A 16,273-nucleotide genomic window follows, 5' to 3' on the forward strand; every position below is an offset into this window, starting at 1 on the left:
TTTTCTCTGATATGAGTACTGCTACTCCAGCTTTCTTTTGATTTCCATTTGCACGGAATATATTTTTCCTTCCCCTCACTTTCAATCTGTATGTGTCTCCAGGTCTAAAATGAGTCTCTTGTAGACAGCATACATACAGGTCTTCTTTTTGTATCCATTCAGCCGGTCTGTGTCTTTTGGTTGGAGCATGTAATCCATTTATATTTAAGGTAATTATCAATATGTGTGTTCTTACCGACATTTTTTTAAAATTGTTTGGGTTTGTTTTTGTAGGTCTTTTTGCCTCACTTCCTCCTTTGTTCTCTTCTCTTGTGGTTTGATGACCATCTTTAATGTTGTCTTTGGATAGCTTTTTCTTTTTTGTGTGCATATCTATTGTAGGTTTTTGGTTTGCATTTCCCATGAGGTTTGGATATAGCAGTCTATATATATACAAGGTTGTTTTAAGTTGTTGGTCTCTTAATTTCAAATGCAATTCCCATTTCCTGCATTTGTACTCTCTTCTTCTCATGGTTGCTTGTTTTGATATTATATTTGTGTGTGGATGATTTCCTGACTTTACAATACGTTTGCCTTTACCAGTGAACTTTCCCATTTGTGATTTTCTTATTTCTGGTTGTGGACTTTTCTTTTCTCCCTAGAGAAGGTCTTTTAGCATTTGTTGTAAAGCTGGTTTGCTAGTGCTGAATTCTCTTTGCTTTTGCTTGTCTGTAAAGCTTTTGATTTCTCCTTCAAATCTGAATGAGAGCCTTGTTGGGTAGAATATTCTTGATTGTAGATTGTTCTCTTTCATCACTTTAAATATATTGTGCCACTCCTGGTCTGCAGAGTTTCTGCTGAAAAATCAGTTGATAAACTTATGGGGATTACCCTGTATGTTATTTGTTTCTTTTCCCTTGTTGCTTTTAATATTTATTCTTTGTATTTATTTTTTGTTAGTTTGATTAATCTGTGTCTTGGCATGTTTCTCCTTGAGTTTATCCTGTATAGGACTCTCTGTTTTTCCTGCAGTTGGGTTACTATTTCTTTTCCTATATTAGGGAAGTTTTTGACTATAATCTCTTTAAATATTTTTTCAGGCCCTTTTTTTTTCTCTTCTTCTTCTGGAACCCCTAAATGTGAATCTTGGTGCATTTAATATTGTTCCAGAAGTCTCTGAGACTGTCCTCATTTATTTTCATTCTTTTTTCTTTATTCTGTTCGATGGCAGTGATTTCCACTACTCTGTCTTCCAGCTCACTTATTCGTTCTTGTGCCTCAGTTATTCTGCTATTGATTTCTTCTGGTGTATTTTTCGTTTCATTTATTGTGTTGCTCATCTCTGTTTGTTCTTTAAATTTTCTATCTCTTTGTTATACATTTCTTGTATCTTCTCAATATGTGCCATCATTCTTTTTCTGAGATTTTGGATCATCTTCACTATCATTACTCTGAATTATTTTTCAGGTAGATTGCCTATCTGCTCTTCATTTAGTTGTTCTTGTAGGTTTTTATCTTGCTCCTTCTTTTGCAACATAATTCTCTGTCTTCTCATTTTATCTAACTTACTGTGTTTGTGGACTCCTTTCTGCAGGTTGCAGAATCATATTTTCTCTTGCTTCTGTTGTCTGTCACGTGGTGGGTGAGGTTGGTCCAAAGACTTATGCAGGCTTTCTGGTGGGGGGACAGGAACATACCTTCTGGTGAGTGGAGTTGCATCTTGTCCCTCTGTCAGGCAGGCCCATGTCAAGGGGTGTTTTTTGGGGTGTCTGTGAAATTAGTATAACCTGAGGCAGCCTATCTGCTGATGGATGGGGCTATGTTCCTGTTTTGCTGGTTGTTTGGTCTGAGACATTCCAGCAGTGGAGCCTGCAGGCTGTTGAGTGGGGTCAGATCTTGATGCCAAAATGGGGACCTCCAGGAGAGCTCACACCAAATAATATTCCCTGGGGCCTCCACTATCAGTGTCCTTACCTTCACAGTGAGCTACAGGCAAGTCCCAGCTCCCCAGGAGAGCCTCAAAGATGCATAGGTAGGTCTACCCCAAGTTCCTTTGTAGGTACTGCTTTGTGGGTCCTAGTGCATGTGAGACCTTGTGTATACTTTCCAAAAGTGGTGTCTTTGTTTCCCCCAAAGTGTGGATCTCCTGCCCTCAAGCTCCTCTGGCTTTCAAAGCTAAGTCCTCTGGGAGTTCTTCCTCTCAATGCCAGACTTTCTGTCTTGGAGGGTTATTTTTATGTGTGAACCTCCCTGAATAACCTGCATGTGTCTATGGGTCTAATATATATATATATATAAACACACATATTTGTGCTAGGACTTAGACATAGTATAGATGTCTGCCATCTCTTTCTTCAGTGTACACTGGCCATTCTCCCCTTGACAACTGTGTTTCCTGGTGTTTGGTGACCACAGCCTGCTCTGGATATTGAGCAGGGCCTTTCCTTTTCTCTGTGGTTGTCACTGCCCTGTCAGGGGTGGGGTCTGTTCCCTATTAGTTGGTGTATATGTCCCCAGACCTGTTTCTTAGCTGTGTTTATAATCTCAGTATGAGGTAGGTGGGATTGGAACACTCCTACTGGGAGAGAAGCCATCAAGTATTCCTCCTCTGAAGATGTTCACCTATGACTGTGTTCTGTTGTGCCACTTATCACCCATTGTGTGAGCTCTCAGATTACACTGTTTTTGGCACTCCTCTCAGCCTCACCTTAGTGGTGAGTATGCCAGCAATTGGCCCTTGTGTCTCTTAGGCATTTTTTTTTTTTCAGCAGGCCATCAGCATAGATTCACTGAAGTCAGGTCCCATGATTGCAGTAATTATGGATCTGGAGCCAATATGAGCACTATGGGAGCAGCTCAGACTCTGGCCTGGCCCATCCCCCATGTGTACATGCCCACAAAGTCCACAACTGCTAACTAGACCCATCTTGGCTGCAGGAGCATTTATTGACCATTCAGATGTTCTGAAGGTGCTGAGTTTATAAATGCAGTCATTGGGGTGTAATTCCATGGTTTGTGCAACAGCAAAGAGAGATTTCAGCTCTTCTTCTTTAGTTTCGTGGCCCCTGGGGTTCAGCTGTGGTTTAAGATCCACCTCTGCATGTGGGCCACCCACAGGCATCTGCTCCTAAGGCTGCACTGGAGCACAAAACCCTGCCCTGGTGGAGGCAGGTGGAGTTGGTGAGCTGACGTCTGTGGGTGTGAGAATGCCAGTCCTGGAGGGAGCCTTTCCTAGTGCCCCAGTAGGCAAGGACCAGCATGTTGGGAGAGAGGCTGCAAGGGCCATCTCACCCTTTTCACATCACTCAACAATGGTGTTTCACTTCTATAGTGGTCTGGGCTTCCTCTAGTAACATTCTCAGTTGTGGAACCCCTCTCTCCCATCCCCTCAGGCTGTCTCCTCACAGCCAACAGCTCTCCTCACCCTGAGTCTGCCCTCCAAACCCCACATTCCAGCACCCAGCCTCTGTCCACACCAGCTGAAACATATCTTAGGATGGGACATGCAGGGCTGTGGCTAGGACCCTCTGTGTAGGTCTCACCCTGTCCTGCCTGCCACAGACTGGTTGTTGCACTCTCTTCCAAGCTTCCATTGCTCTCCTTCTGTCCCAGCTGATATCTCCACTGTTGAGGGGGCTTCCCTGGATGCAAGAACCTCTCCTCTCCTTCAGCTCCCAACAAGGGAGACAGGTTCCATCCTGCTTCCTCTCCTTTCTTTTTCCTTTTTCTTTCTTTCATCCTACCCAGTTACACAGGGATCTTTCTTGTCCTTTTTGGTGTATGTGGTCCTTTGTTAGTGTCCAGCAGTTGCTCTGTGAGAATTGTTCCCTTTGTAGATGTATTCTTGATGCATTTGTGGGGAAAGGTGAACTAGAAGTCCTCCTACTCCTCCTCCATCTTGACTCCCTGTGGTTAGTTATTCTTACTGATTTTTGCCCTATATGTGTCACAATTACATTATTACAGTATTATGTGTTTGTCTTTATAATCACCTTCATCAATAATATTTATCCTCTATACACTTCCATGTTGTTGTTTAACATCTGTTCATTTCAACTTGTAGAATGTTATTTAGCATTTCTTGTAAGGCAGTTCTAATAGAGACAAATCTCTTCAGTTTTGTATGTTTGGAAAGTCTTTAGCTCTCTCCAACTTTAAAGGAATTTTATCAGCTAAAGTATTCTTGGTTAGCAGGGTTTTTTTTCTTTCAGTACTTTAAACATATTGTCCAACTCTCTCCTGGCCTACAAAGTTTCTGCTGAGAAATCTGATAATCTTATGAGGTTCCCTTTTTTGTGATGTCATCTTTCTCTTGCTGCCTTTAACATTCTCTGTCATTGACTTTTGATAATTCAGTTATGTGTCTTGATGTAGATCTCTTTGAGTGCTACCTGTTTGGAGTCTTTTGAAGTTCATGAATTGAGATATATGTTTCCCACCCTAGATTTGGGAAGTTCTCAGCATTATTTGTTTAAATGAGTTTTCTATTGCTTTCTCTCTCTTCTTCTGAGACTCCCATAATGTATATTTTATTTCTTTCAATGGTGTTCCATAGGACACATATGCTTTCTTCACTCTAACTAGATAGTGTCAAATGACTTCCTGATTCTATCTTCTGCCTGATCAAGTTTGACATTGAAACTCTTCTATTTCTGTGTTAAATTTCTCATTTTGTTAATGTATTGTCTTCCTGATTTCATTTAATGTCTGTGTTCTCTTGCAGCTCACTGAACATCTTTAAGATAATTATTTTAAAATTTTTATCAAGCAGTAATGGAATCTTTGCTTCTTTAAGGTCAATTATTGGAACTTTGTTAACTTCCTTTGGTTGTGTCATTTGCTTGATTCTTATTGATTTCTGTAGCCATGCACATAGTTTATGCAGATAAAGATATCTAGGCAGGTTCTTGTCCAATGGGACTACTTTTAAGATTATGTTTGAGCAGGACTTGAGCTGGGTCATGGTACCACTTCTGGGTCCACAGTTAGGTCTGTAGAGTGTGAGCCTGTTAATACGGATATGAATAGATATATCTCCTGCCTAGTTCCTGAAAGGTCTCCTGCCTGGATGCTGAGCATATTCCTGAGTGAACGAGACTCCCTCTGGGACCATAGTCAAGCAGGGGTGGAACTGGGTCATGAGACCACTTCTTGGTTCACAGCCAGGTCTGCAGATGGCAGACCAGTTACAAGGGAAATGGACAGATACAGTACCAGCCAGGTCCCTGATGGCTCCTACCAGGTCCCTGAGCAGAGGCTTGTGTGAGTAGGACTGCCTCCAGGGCTGTGGTCAGTTAGGACTGGAGTCTTGTTGAAGACTACTTTCAGGTCTGGTTGGAGGGTTTCTAACTGGAGGCAGGGAAGATTATGCCTTCCATCATGTCCCTGAGTAGGCAGGAATGCTTCCAAGCCACAGTAGGCTGAACCTAAAGCCAGATCACAGTGCTACTTCTGTATCTGCTGTTGGGTCTGTAATCAGTAGGACTGTTACTAGGGCAAAGACAGGAGTGCACCTCACAGATCTTTTCACAGAAAGGGCTGGTTGTGGTACTGTGGACAAGCAAGATCAGAGATGAGTCCTCTATTGAACTATTTCTAGGTATACAGCCGGGACCACAGTTGGCAGTCCTGCCATTGGGACATGAGCCTGTTTTCTCAAAGAGGCCCTCCTTTATCTGAGGCTCCACAAGGGCTTTACAACATCCCTCCTGGATTCCAAAGCTCCCACAATGACACTATTGTCTGTGGGTAGGTGCAAAATTGTTGTTTCTGTTGCAAAATGAGAGTTGGGGATTTCTATTTTGCCATTTTGTTGATATCCTTTCATAGTCTCATTTTAAATAACATAACTTAGCAAAGACCTAGGTATCTTGTATTCTAGGAAGTAACATGTATTTATCTTTCAATGAGAAGGCTCTCTGGATGTATTACTAAGGGCAAGATATAAATTTTATCACACTGTTGTCTACCACAGACTGCTGCTGAATAATATATCTGTAAGGTAAGTATAAGAAGCCCTAGAGAACATTCACCTATTCTAATCTTTAAACTGGAGGAGCATGAAAGTCCTAGGTACCTGCCTATGTACTCTTAGTCTAGTCCCTGGAAGGGTACAAAGGCAATGTCCTATATTTAATCATAGATTTTAATTAGAATTATATGAAATAATACACATAAAAACAGCCAGTAAATTATGAACCACAATGCAAATGTAATATTACTATTATTTTAATGGTAAACTAACATTATTATTTTTATTAAGAAGGTATTGGGGGTAGGAGTTTATTAATTTATTTATTAATTTTTGGTGTGTTGGGTCTTCGTTTCTGTGTGAGGGCCCTCTCTATTTGTGGCAAGCGGGGGCCACTGTTCATTGCAGTGCTCAGGCCTCTGACTATCGCGGCCTCTCTTGTTGCAGAGCACAGGCTCCAGATATGCAGGCTCAGTAATTGTGGCTCATGGACCCAGTTGCTCTGCGGCATGTGGGATCCTCCCAAACCAGGGCTCGAACCTGTGTCCCCTGCATTAGCAGGCAGATTCTCAACCACTGTGCCACCAGGGAAGCCCCAACATTATTTAATATTCCTTTTTCTTTAAATCTCTGATAATTTTTCAGATACTTATTTACACAGAAAAAATGTCAGTAAGAAATTTCATTTCTGTGTATTACTTTACCCACCATGCTATGTTTAGTTTCCAGATAAATTAAGCATCATATGTTTATTATAAGAGGTGTTATAAATCAAACATCTCACTTCAAACATGAAAATTTTCCAGTAAAAATATTAAGCTATGATATTTTTACCACTTATTATGAGAATATAAAAATTCACAATTTTGTCAAAAATTGAGGCAGTCTAGGTTAGAATCTTCAGGGATTTGGAAAAAAGACATTACCTCCAGATTTATCCATTCATCCATTAAAATGAGGGAAAAAGTCAAATATCAATTAACAGGTAAACATATCAACAAGTCATAGTGAATCCATACAATGTAATACTACCCTACAAAAAAAAGAAATCAACTATTGATAAATGTAAAACCATGGTTGAATCTTGAAAAAGTACAAAGAATGAAAGAAGCCAAACATGAAAGATTGCAGAGTAAATAATTTTACAATTCTACTTTTATAAAACTCTAGAAAATTGCAGATGAATGTGTAACACCAGAAAGTCAGTGGTTGTCTAGGGAGGGTACAATAAGAGGGAAAGTTATCTTGAGGGTCAGGTGAGGAATTATAAGGGGATACAAGGAAACCTTTGGGGTTATGGATAAGACTACCTTAATTTGGTAATCATTTTATGTATGGACATATAGGTCAAATATTAATAAATTCCAGATAGTTTAAAAAGTGTCCATTTTATTGTGTGTTAAATTTGCTTTCATAAGCATGCTTAAAATAATACTAGGCTGTAAAAATTAAAGATCAGGAACTCCACTGCAGGATGTGGCATACAATATTATGGATTGATTATAGGGCAAAAATGTTCATTGATCAGATTTGAGGAAAAAAATCAAAGTAGAATGAAAAGAAAATTTGTCTTGATTCTAAATATCTAAGGAATTAAAATAGTATTCTGATAATTCCCTTTTTGAATGATATTCAATTAATATTTTTGAATGATAATAACTTTTCTCTTGGTAATTCCTACTTATCAGTACTCCTATAATGTTCATATTAAGTACCATGCTTGAGGGACACAGATCAAAGAGTTGTTCTAATAAGGTAAAGAGGATATTCTTTCTTGTATTAAACAAGGATTATGAAGCTTATTGCCCTCTTGAAGAAAGAAAATATAAAGGAGTGTTAATCACCTCTTAAAAGGAGAAGGAAAATTGGAATTTTACTCCCTTTTTTCAGCAGAGATTATGGAAAGGGGAAACAAAATGTTGGTGAAGTTATGGGTTCATATGCACTTGCCTCTATTCAGGGTGAAGGGAAAAGAGCATGGCAGAAATATCAAAATAAGAATGTGAGAACTAGAGATATTTTGGGTCTGGTACAATAGAACAGTTCAACTTAATTGATACTTTCAGGACAATACATCAAAAAAAGAACCCAGAATACACATTCTTTTCAGATCCATATGGAATATTCTCTAGGATTCACCACATATTAGGGCACAAAACAAACCTCAAGAAATTTAAGCATATGGAAATTATTTCAAACAATTTCTCTGACTACAACAGCATGAAACTAGAAATCAACCACTGGAAAAGAAGTAAGAATAAAATCATTACTTGGAGGTTAAACAGCATGTTACTAAAAAACCAATGGGTCAATGAGAAAAACAGAAATAAATACCTTAGAACAAACGACAATGAAAACACAACCGTATAAAATCTATGAGATGCAACAAAAGCAGTTCTTAGAGGGAAGTTCATAACAATACAGGCCTTCCTCAAAAAACAAGAAAAATAAACAACGTAACCTACCAACTAAAAGAGTTAGAATGAAGAACAAACAAAATATAAAGTAAGCAGAAGGAAGGCAATAATAAAGATCAGAAGGGAAATAAATAAAATTGATATTAAAAAATAGAAAAAATCAATAAAAGCAAGAGTTGGTTATTTGAAAAGGGTGAACAAAATTGACAAACCTCTGGCCAGGCTCACCAAGAAGAAAAGAGAGAGAACCCAAATAAACAAAATAAGAAATGAAAAAAGGAAAAATATCAACCAATACTGCAAAAATACAAGAAAAATAAGAGAATATTATGAACAATTATAGGCCAAAAAATTCAACAACCTAGAAGAAAGGGACATCTTTCTAGAAACATACAGCCCACCAAAACTGAATCAAGAATAAATAGCTAATCTGAACAGACTGCTCACTAGAAGTGAAATAGAATCTGTAATTTTAAAAACTCTCTGCAAACAAAAGTCCAGACAAATTCTACCAAACATACAAAGAAGAACTTTTACCAATCCTTCTCAAACTCTTCCAAAAGAGTGAAGAATCCTAAAATCATTCTATGAAGCCACCATCACCCTGATAACAAAACCAGACAAAGATCCAGCAAGAAAGAAAATTACAATCCAATATCTTTGATGAATATAGATACAAAAATTCTCACCAAGTACCAGCAAACCTAATCAAACAACACATACAAAAGATCATACAACATGACCAAGGGGGATTCATTCCCAGTTCACAAGGATGATTCAACATACACAAATCAAACAATTTGATACACCACATAAACAAAAGGAAAGACAAAAAACACATGATCATCTCAATAGATGCAGAAAACGCATCTGACAAAATTCAGCGTCATTTATGATAAAAACTCTTACCAAAGTGGGTAAAGAGAAAACATATCTCAATATAATAAAAGCTATTTATGACAAAACCACAGCCAATATAATACTCAGTGGTGAAAAGCTGAAAGCCTTCCCACTAAAATTTGAAATGAAAAGGATGCCCACTCTCACCATTTTTTCTTTTTTTTAATTTTTATTGGAACATTGTTGCTTTACAATGTTATGTTAGTTTCTGCTGTACAGCAAAGTGAATCATATATATATAATCTCCCCTCTTTTGTAGATTTCCTTCCCATTTAGGTCACCACAGAGCATTGAGTAGAGTTCCCTGTGCTGTATCATAGGTTCTCATTAGTTATCTATTTTATACATAGTAGTGTATATATGTCAATCCCAATCTCCCAATTCAACCCACCCCCTTTCATCTTTAGTATACATAAGTTTATTCTCTACATCTGTGTCTCTATTTCTGTTTTACAAATAAGTTTATCTGTAACGTTTACCTAGATTCATCATATAAGCAATATTATAAAATATTTGTTTTTTTCTTTCTGACTTACTTCACTCAGTATGACAGTCTCTAGGTCTATCCACATCTCTGCAAATGACACTATGTTTTTTCCTTTTTAAGGCTGAGTAATATTTCATTGTACATATATACCACTTCTTCTTTATCCATTCCTCTGTGGATAGACATTTAGGTTGCTTCCACATCCTGTCTATTGTAAATAAGGTTGCTTCCACATCCTGGCTATTGTAAATAGTGCTACAGTGAATATTATGGTCCATGGATCTTTTTGAATTACAGTTTTCTCTTGGTATATGCCCAGTAATGGGATTGCTGGGTCATATGGTAGTTCTATTTTTAGTTTTTAAGGAACCTCCATACTGTTTTCCATAGTGGCTGCATCAATTTACATTCCCACCAACAGTGTATGAAGGTTCCCTTTTCACCACACCCTCTCCAGCATTTATTGTTTGTAGATTTTTTAAATGATGGCCATGCTGACTGATGTGAGGTGATGCTTCACTGTAGTTTTGTTTTGCATTTCTCTAATAATTAGTGTTGTTGAGCACCTTTTCATGTGTTTGTTGGCCATCTGTATGTCTTCTTTGGAGAAATGTCTATTTAGGTCTTCCACCCATATTTTCATTGGGTGGTTTTTTTGGTTTTCTTTTTTTTTTTTTTTAATATTGAGCTCCATGAGCTGTTTTTATATTTTGGAGATTAATCCTTTGTCAGTTGCTTTGTTTGCAAGTATTTTTTTTTCCATTCTGAGGGTTGTCTTTTCCTCTTGTTTATGGTTTTCATTGCTGTGCAAAAGCTTTTAAGTTTAATTAAGTCCCATTTGCTTATTTTGTTTTAATTTTCATTACTATAGACAGTGGATCATAAAAGATCTTGCTGTGATTTATGTCAAAGCATGTTCTGCCTATAATTTCCTCTAATAGTTTTATAGTATCCAGACTTACATTTAAGTCTTTAATCCATTTTGAGTTTATTTTTTTGTATGGTGTTCCTGGGAGTGTTCTAATTTCATTCTTTTACATGTAGCTGTCCAGTTTTCCCAGCACCACTTCTTGAAGAGGCTGTCTTTGCTCCATTGTATATTCTGGTCTCCTTTGTGATAGATTAGGTGACCATAGGTGTGTGGATTTATCTCTGGGCTTTCTATCCTGTTCCATTGATCTATATTCCTGTTTTTGTGCCAGTACTATACTTTCTTGATTACTGTAGCTTTGTAGTATAGTCTGAAGTCAGGGAGCCTGATTCCTCCAGCTCTTATTCTTTCTCAAGATTGCTTTTGCTATTCAGAGTCTTTGTGTTTCCATACAAAGTGTAATTTTTTTTGTTCTAGTTCTGTGAAAAATGTCCTTAGTCATTTGATAGGGATTGCATTGAATCTGTAAATTGCTTTAGGTAGTATAATCATTTTGACAATGTTGATTTTTCCAATCCAAGAACGTGGTCTATGTCCCCGTCTGTTTGTATCACCTTTGATTTATTTCATTAGTATCATATAGTTTTCTGAGTAGAGGTTTTTGACTCCTAGTTACATTTATTTCTAGGTATTTTATTCTTTGTGATGTGATAGTAAATGAGATGGTTTCCTTAATCTTTCTTTGTCAGTGTATAGGAATGCAAGAGGTTTCTGCATATTAATTTTTATCCTGAAACTTTATTAAATTCATTGATTAGCTCTAGTAATTTTCTGTTAGCCTCTTTAGGATTTTCTATAGTATAGTATCATGTCATCTGCCAACAGTGAGAGTTTTACTTCTTCTCTAATTTTGATTCCTTTTATTTCTTTTATTCTCTGATAGCTGTGGCTAGGACTTCCAAAATTATGTTGAATAAAAGTGGGGATAGTGGACATCCAGTCATGCTCCTCATCTTAGAGGAAGGGTTTTCAGCTTTTCACCACTGAGTATGATTTTAGGTTTAGGTTTATCTTATATGGTATATTGTACATGCTGAGGTAGGTTCCCTCTATGCCAACTTCCTAGAGAGTATTTATCATAAATGTGTGTTGAACTTTGTCAAAAGCTTTTTCTACATCTATTGAGATGGTCATATGGTTTTTATTATTTAGTTTTTCAATGTGGTGTATCACATTGACTGATTTGTGTATATTGAAGACTCCTTGCATCCCTGGTATAAATCCATTTAATCAGGGTGTATGATCTTTTTATTTTGTTGTTGGATTCAGTTTGCTAGTATTTTGTTGAGAATATTTGTGGCTATGTTCATCAGTGAAATTGGCCTGTAATTTCCTTTTTCTGTGTGATATTTTTGTCTGGTTTTGGTATCAGGGTGATGGGGGCCTCACAGAATAAGCTTGGGAGTGTTCCTTCCTCTGCAATTTTTTTGGAAGACTTTCAAAAAGTGTAGATGTTAACTCTTCTCTAAATGTTTGATAGAATTGGCCTGTGAAGCCATCTGGCCCTGGACTTTTCTTTCTTGGAAGATTTTTAATCACAGTTTCAATTTCAGTACTTGTGATTGGTCTGTTCATGTTTTATATTTCTTTTTCATTCAGTCTTGGAAGGTTGCATCTGTTTAAGAATTTATCTATTTCTTTTAGGTTGTCCATTTTATTGGCATATAGTTGCTCATAGTAGTCTCTTATGATCCTTTGTATTTCTGTGGTGTTCATTTTAACTTCTACTTTTTCATTTCTAATTTTATTGATTTGAATCATCTCCCTTTTTTTCTTGATGACTCTGGCTAAAGGTTTATCAATTTTATTTATCTTCTCAAAGAACCAGCTTTAAATTTCATTGATTTTTGCTGTTGTTTTCTTCATCTCTATTTCATTTATTTTTGCTCTGACATTTATTATTTCTTTCCTTTTACTAATTTCGGGTTTTGTTTGTTCTTATTTCTCTAATTGCTTTAAGTATAAGGATAGATTGTTTATTTCAGATTTTTCTTGTTTCTTAAGGTAAGATTGTATTGTTATAAACTTCTCTCTTAAAACTGTTTCTGCTGTGTCCTATAGGTTCTGGGTCATCCTGTTTGTGTTATCATTTGTCTCTGGGTATTTTTTGATTTCCTCTTTGATTTCTTCAGTGATTCATTGATTATTTAGTAACATATTGTTTAGCTACCATATGTTTGTGGTTTTACAGTTTTTTTCCTGTAATTGATTTCTAATCTCACAGCATTGTGGTCAGAAAAAATGCTTGAAATGATTTCAATTTTCTTAAACTTACCAAAGCTTCATTTGTGACCCAACATGTGATCTTTGCTGGAGAATGTTCTGTGTGAACTTGAGCAGAAATTGTCTTCTGCTGTTTTCAGATGGAATGTTCTATAAATATCAGTTAAGTCTATCTGGTCTAATGTGTCTTAAGCCTTGTGTTTCCTTATTAATTTTCTGTCTACATGATCTATTCATTTGTGTAAGTGAGGTGTTAAAGTCCCTCACTATTATTACGTTATTGTTGATTTCTTTTTTATGGATGTTAGCATTTGCCTTTTATATTGAGGTGCACCTATATAAGGTGCAAAAGCAAAGAAAACAAAGAAAATGACCAAATTAGAAAAAAAGAAAAAATGACAACAAAGAAACCCAAAGACAGAAGAAAACAAAAGAAGCAGAAAAGTAAAATAAAAATGATAAATAAAAATATATTTAAATTTTTTAAAAAAGAAATAAAAAATTGAAAAATAAACAACAAAACAAAACAAAGAAAAATTTCTTTTTTATCTGGGGCTTCTAATATCAGTGTCCTTTCCCTCACTGTGAGATACAGCCAACCCTCACCTCCACAGGAGGTCCTCAAAGACCTCTATGTAGGTCTCTGGGCCCACTGTGGGCATGGTGGGGGCAGCTCAGACTCTGACCTTGCCCAAATCCTACATGTAATTGCCCCCAAAAGTTTACAGATGCTAAAGCTAGAATGGTCTCAGTTGTGGGAACACTCATTGTCCATTCAGATATTCCAATGATGCAAGATTTACCAAGACGATCACAGAGGTTTAATCCATGACTTGTGGAGTTGCACAGTGAACTTTCAGTTCCTCTTCCTTTGTCACACAGCCCCATTTGTTTTTGGTCCCACCTCTGTGTGTGGGCCACCTTCAGTAGTCTGTTCCCCACCCAGGTAAGAGGGGGTCATGGCAGCGACTCAGTGGGATATACTTGCTTGTGTGCTTGCTCCAATGGGATCCCCCTCTAGTGCCCATGGAGGCAAGGGCTGGCAGGAAGCTATAACAGATTGGAGCACACTCACTCTGGTGGGAGTCCCTCCTAGTGCCATGGAGGCAGAGGCTGGTGTGTGGGGATAGAGTCCACAATGGTGGCCCCACCAATTGCACATAACTCAGCGATGGTACCTTGTTTTCCAAGGCAGACTTCACTTCCTCCAGAGCATTCCCAGCTGTAGAGCTCCTCACTCCTGTCCCTTCAGGCCGTCTCCAAGCAGCCAACAGCAGTCATCTCCCCGTGTCCACTCTCCTAACCCTATGCTTTAACACCCAGCCCCCACCAGCTTTGTCGGACACCAGTCTCAGGCTGGGGTACCCAACTCTGACTCCCAGGGAAGCTCTGGCAGGGCCATTGTGTGGGCTTCCAGAGCCTGTCTGGGAGGAGAAGGCCTTGGCTTGGGGGGTGGGTGAGCCTGCTCAGATAGGTGCCCCTCCCAGTGCCTGTGGAAGTAGGGGCCAGTAGGTGGGGAAGGGGGCTGCAATGGCGGCCCCACCCCTTGCATGCCACTCAACAACAGTGCCTTATTTCTATGGTTGCCTAGGCTTTTTCTACAAACTTTCATGGTTGTGAAATTCCTTACTCCCAACTCTTTGGGCTGTCTCTTTACAGCTGAAACCAGCCCCCTCTCTAGATCCACTCTCCAAACCCCACTTTCCGGCACCCTGCCCACTCAGCACCAGGAGATATACCACTCAGGCTGAGGTGTGCAGGGCTGCGGCAGAGACCATACATGCAGATTTCACTTTCTCCTGCCTTCCACAGACTGGTTGCTGTGTTCCCCTCTAATCCCCTGGGTCTTCCTCTCAGTCCCAGCTGACTTCTTGCTGTGAGGGATCTTCTCTGAGTGTGGGAACCTCTCCTCTCCTTCAGCTCCCCCCAAGGGGTGCTGGTCCCTTCCCATTTCCTCGTTTCTTTTTTTTTCTTTCATCTTACCCAGTTGAGTGGGGATTTTTTTTTTTTATCGTTTTGGGTGCCCAAAGTCCTCCGCTAGTGTTCAGCAGGTGCTCTGTGAGATTTGTTCCATTTGCAGATGTATTCTTTTTTTTTTTTTTCGCAGTACGCGGCCTCTCACTGCTGTGGCCTCTCCCATTGCGGAGCACAGGCTCCAGACGTGCAGGCTCAGCAGCCATGGCTCACAAGCCCAGCTGCTCCACGGCATGTGGGATCCTCCTGGACCGGGGCACGAACTCGTGTCCCCTGCATTGGCAGGCGGACTCTCAATCACTGCACCACCAGGGAAGCCCTGCAGATGTATTCTTGAAGTACTTGTGAGGAGAGGTAAACTCCATGTCCTCCTATTCTGCCATCTTGACTCCACCCATGAATATGAATTTTTAAGAACAAGCAGGATTTAAATTCACAGCCAATCCCCATCATACTGGTTGATTTTTTTCCTTCTCCCAACCTGACACTAGCCTACAATTTTGCAAATAAGGAGAATCCTCATATGTGTCTTTAAACACAAACCCAAGTTTACTATAGCACTTTATTTGAATACTCATATTTTAGTCATAAAACCAGTAAAAAGGAGAGGTCTGATGTGTTCATACTTCTAAGTTTTAAAAAATCAATCTTAGAGGTCTCACTTGGTTTGGGAAAAATGAAAAGAACAAAGAAAGATATCAATCCCATGATACCATTACAATGTTAACTACACAGAGAAAACCTTGAAATGTGTATAATGCTGAAATACTAGTGTAAGGTCTGTAATAATGCCAATATTATAGACTGTATTAATACCACCTGAAAATGTAATAATACATATACAAAATATTATCTAACATTTTTATTAATTTTTTTCCTCCTGAGTTAGAAAGACCAGGATTTCCTTTGGTTATTAAGATATCATTTACTCAGGACCTGCTCATACCTCCTGAAAATTATTGTGAATAGGTTTTTAGCTTTCCTTTATTGACTTGTAATTTGCAATACTATTTCATTGTTGATCTGTGACTAATTTAAAAGTACATCATTGAATTTCAATATCTATGAGGATTTTCTAATTATATTTAGCTATCACTGTTCTGTTTAATTCCAAGATGGAGCTTGTTTTATGTCACCCTGTGTGGTAAAATTTTTAACTATCCCATACCAATTGAAACAAAAGGGCATAACTAATCTCCAAGAGCAGATAATCCAAATAACACACATCACACACTTGTCCTAGTACTTTGTGCCTGGTTTGCACCTTTGACCATATAAGGTAGGGTCCAACAAGACAAAATGAAAAAGAGGAAAAATGTCAATTATTTAAATTTTATTGGAGGTTGTAGCCAGTTAAATTTGGCAAGAAAAATAAATTAAAATCATACAGA

This window comes from Orcinus orca, chromosome 18 (assembly GCF_937001465.1).
Source record: "Orcinus orca chromosome 18, mOrcOrc1.1, whole genome shotgun sequence".
NCBI lineage: Eukaryota > Metazoa > Chordata > Mammalia > Artiodactyla > Delphinidae > Orcinus > Orcinus orca.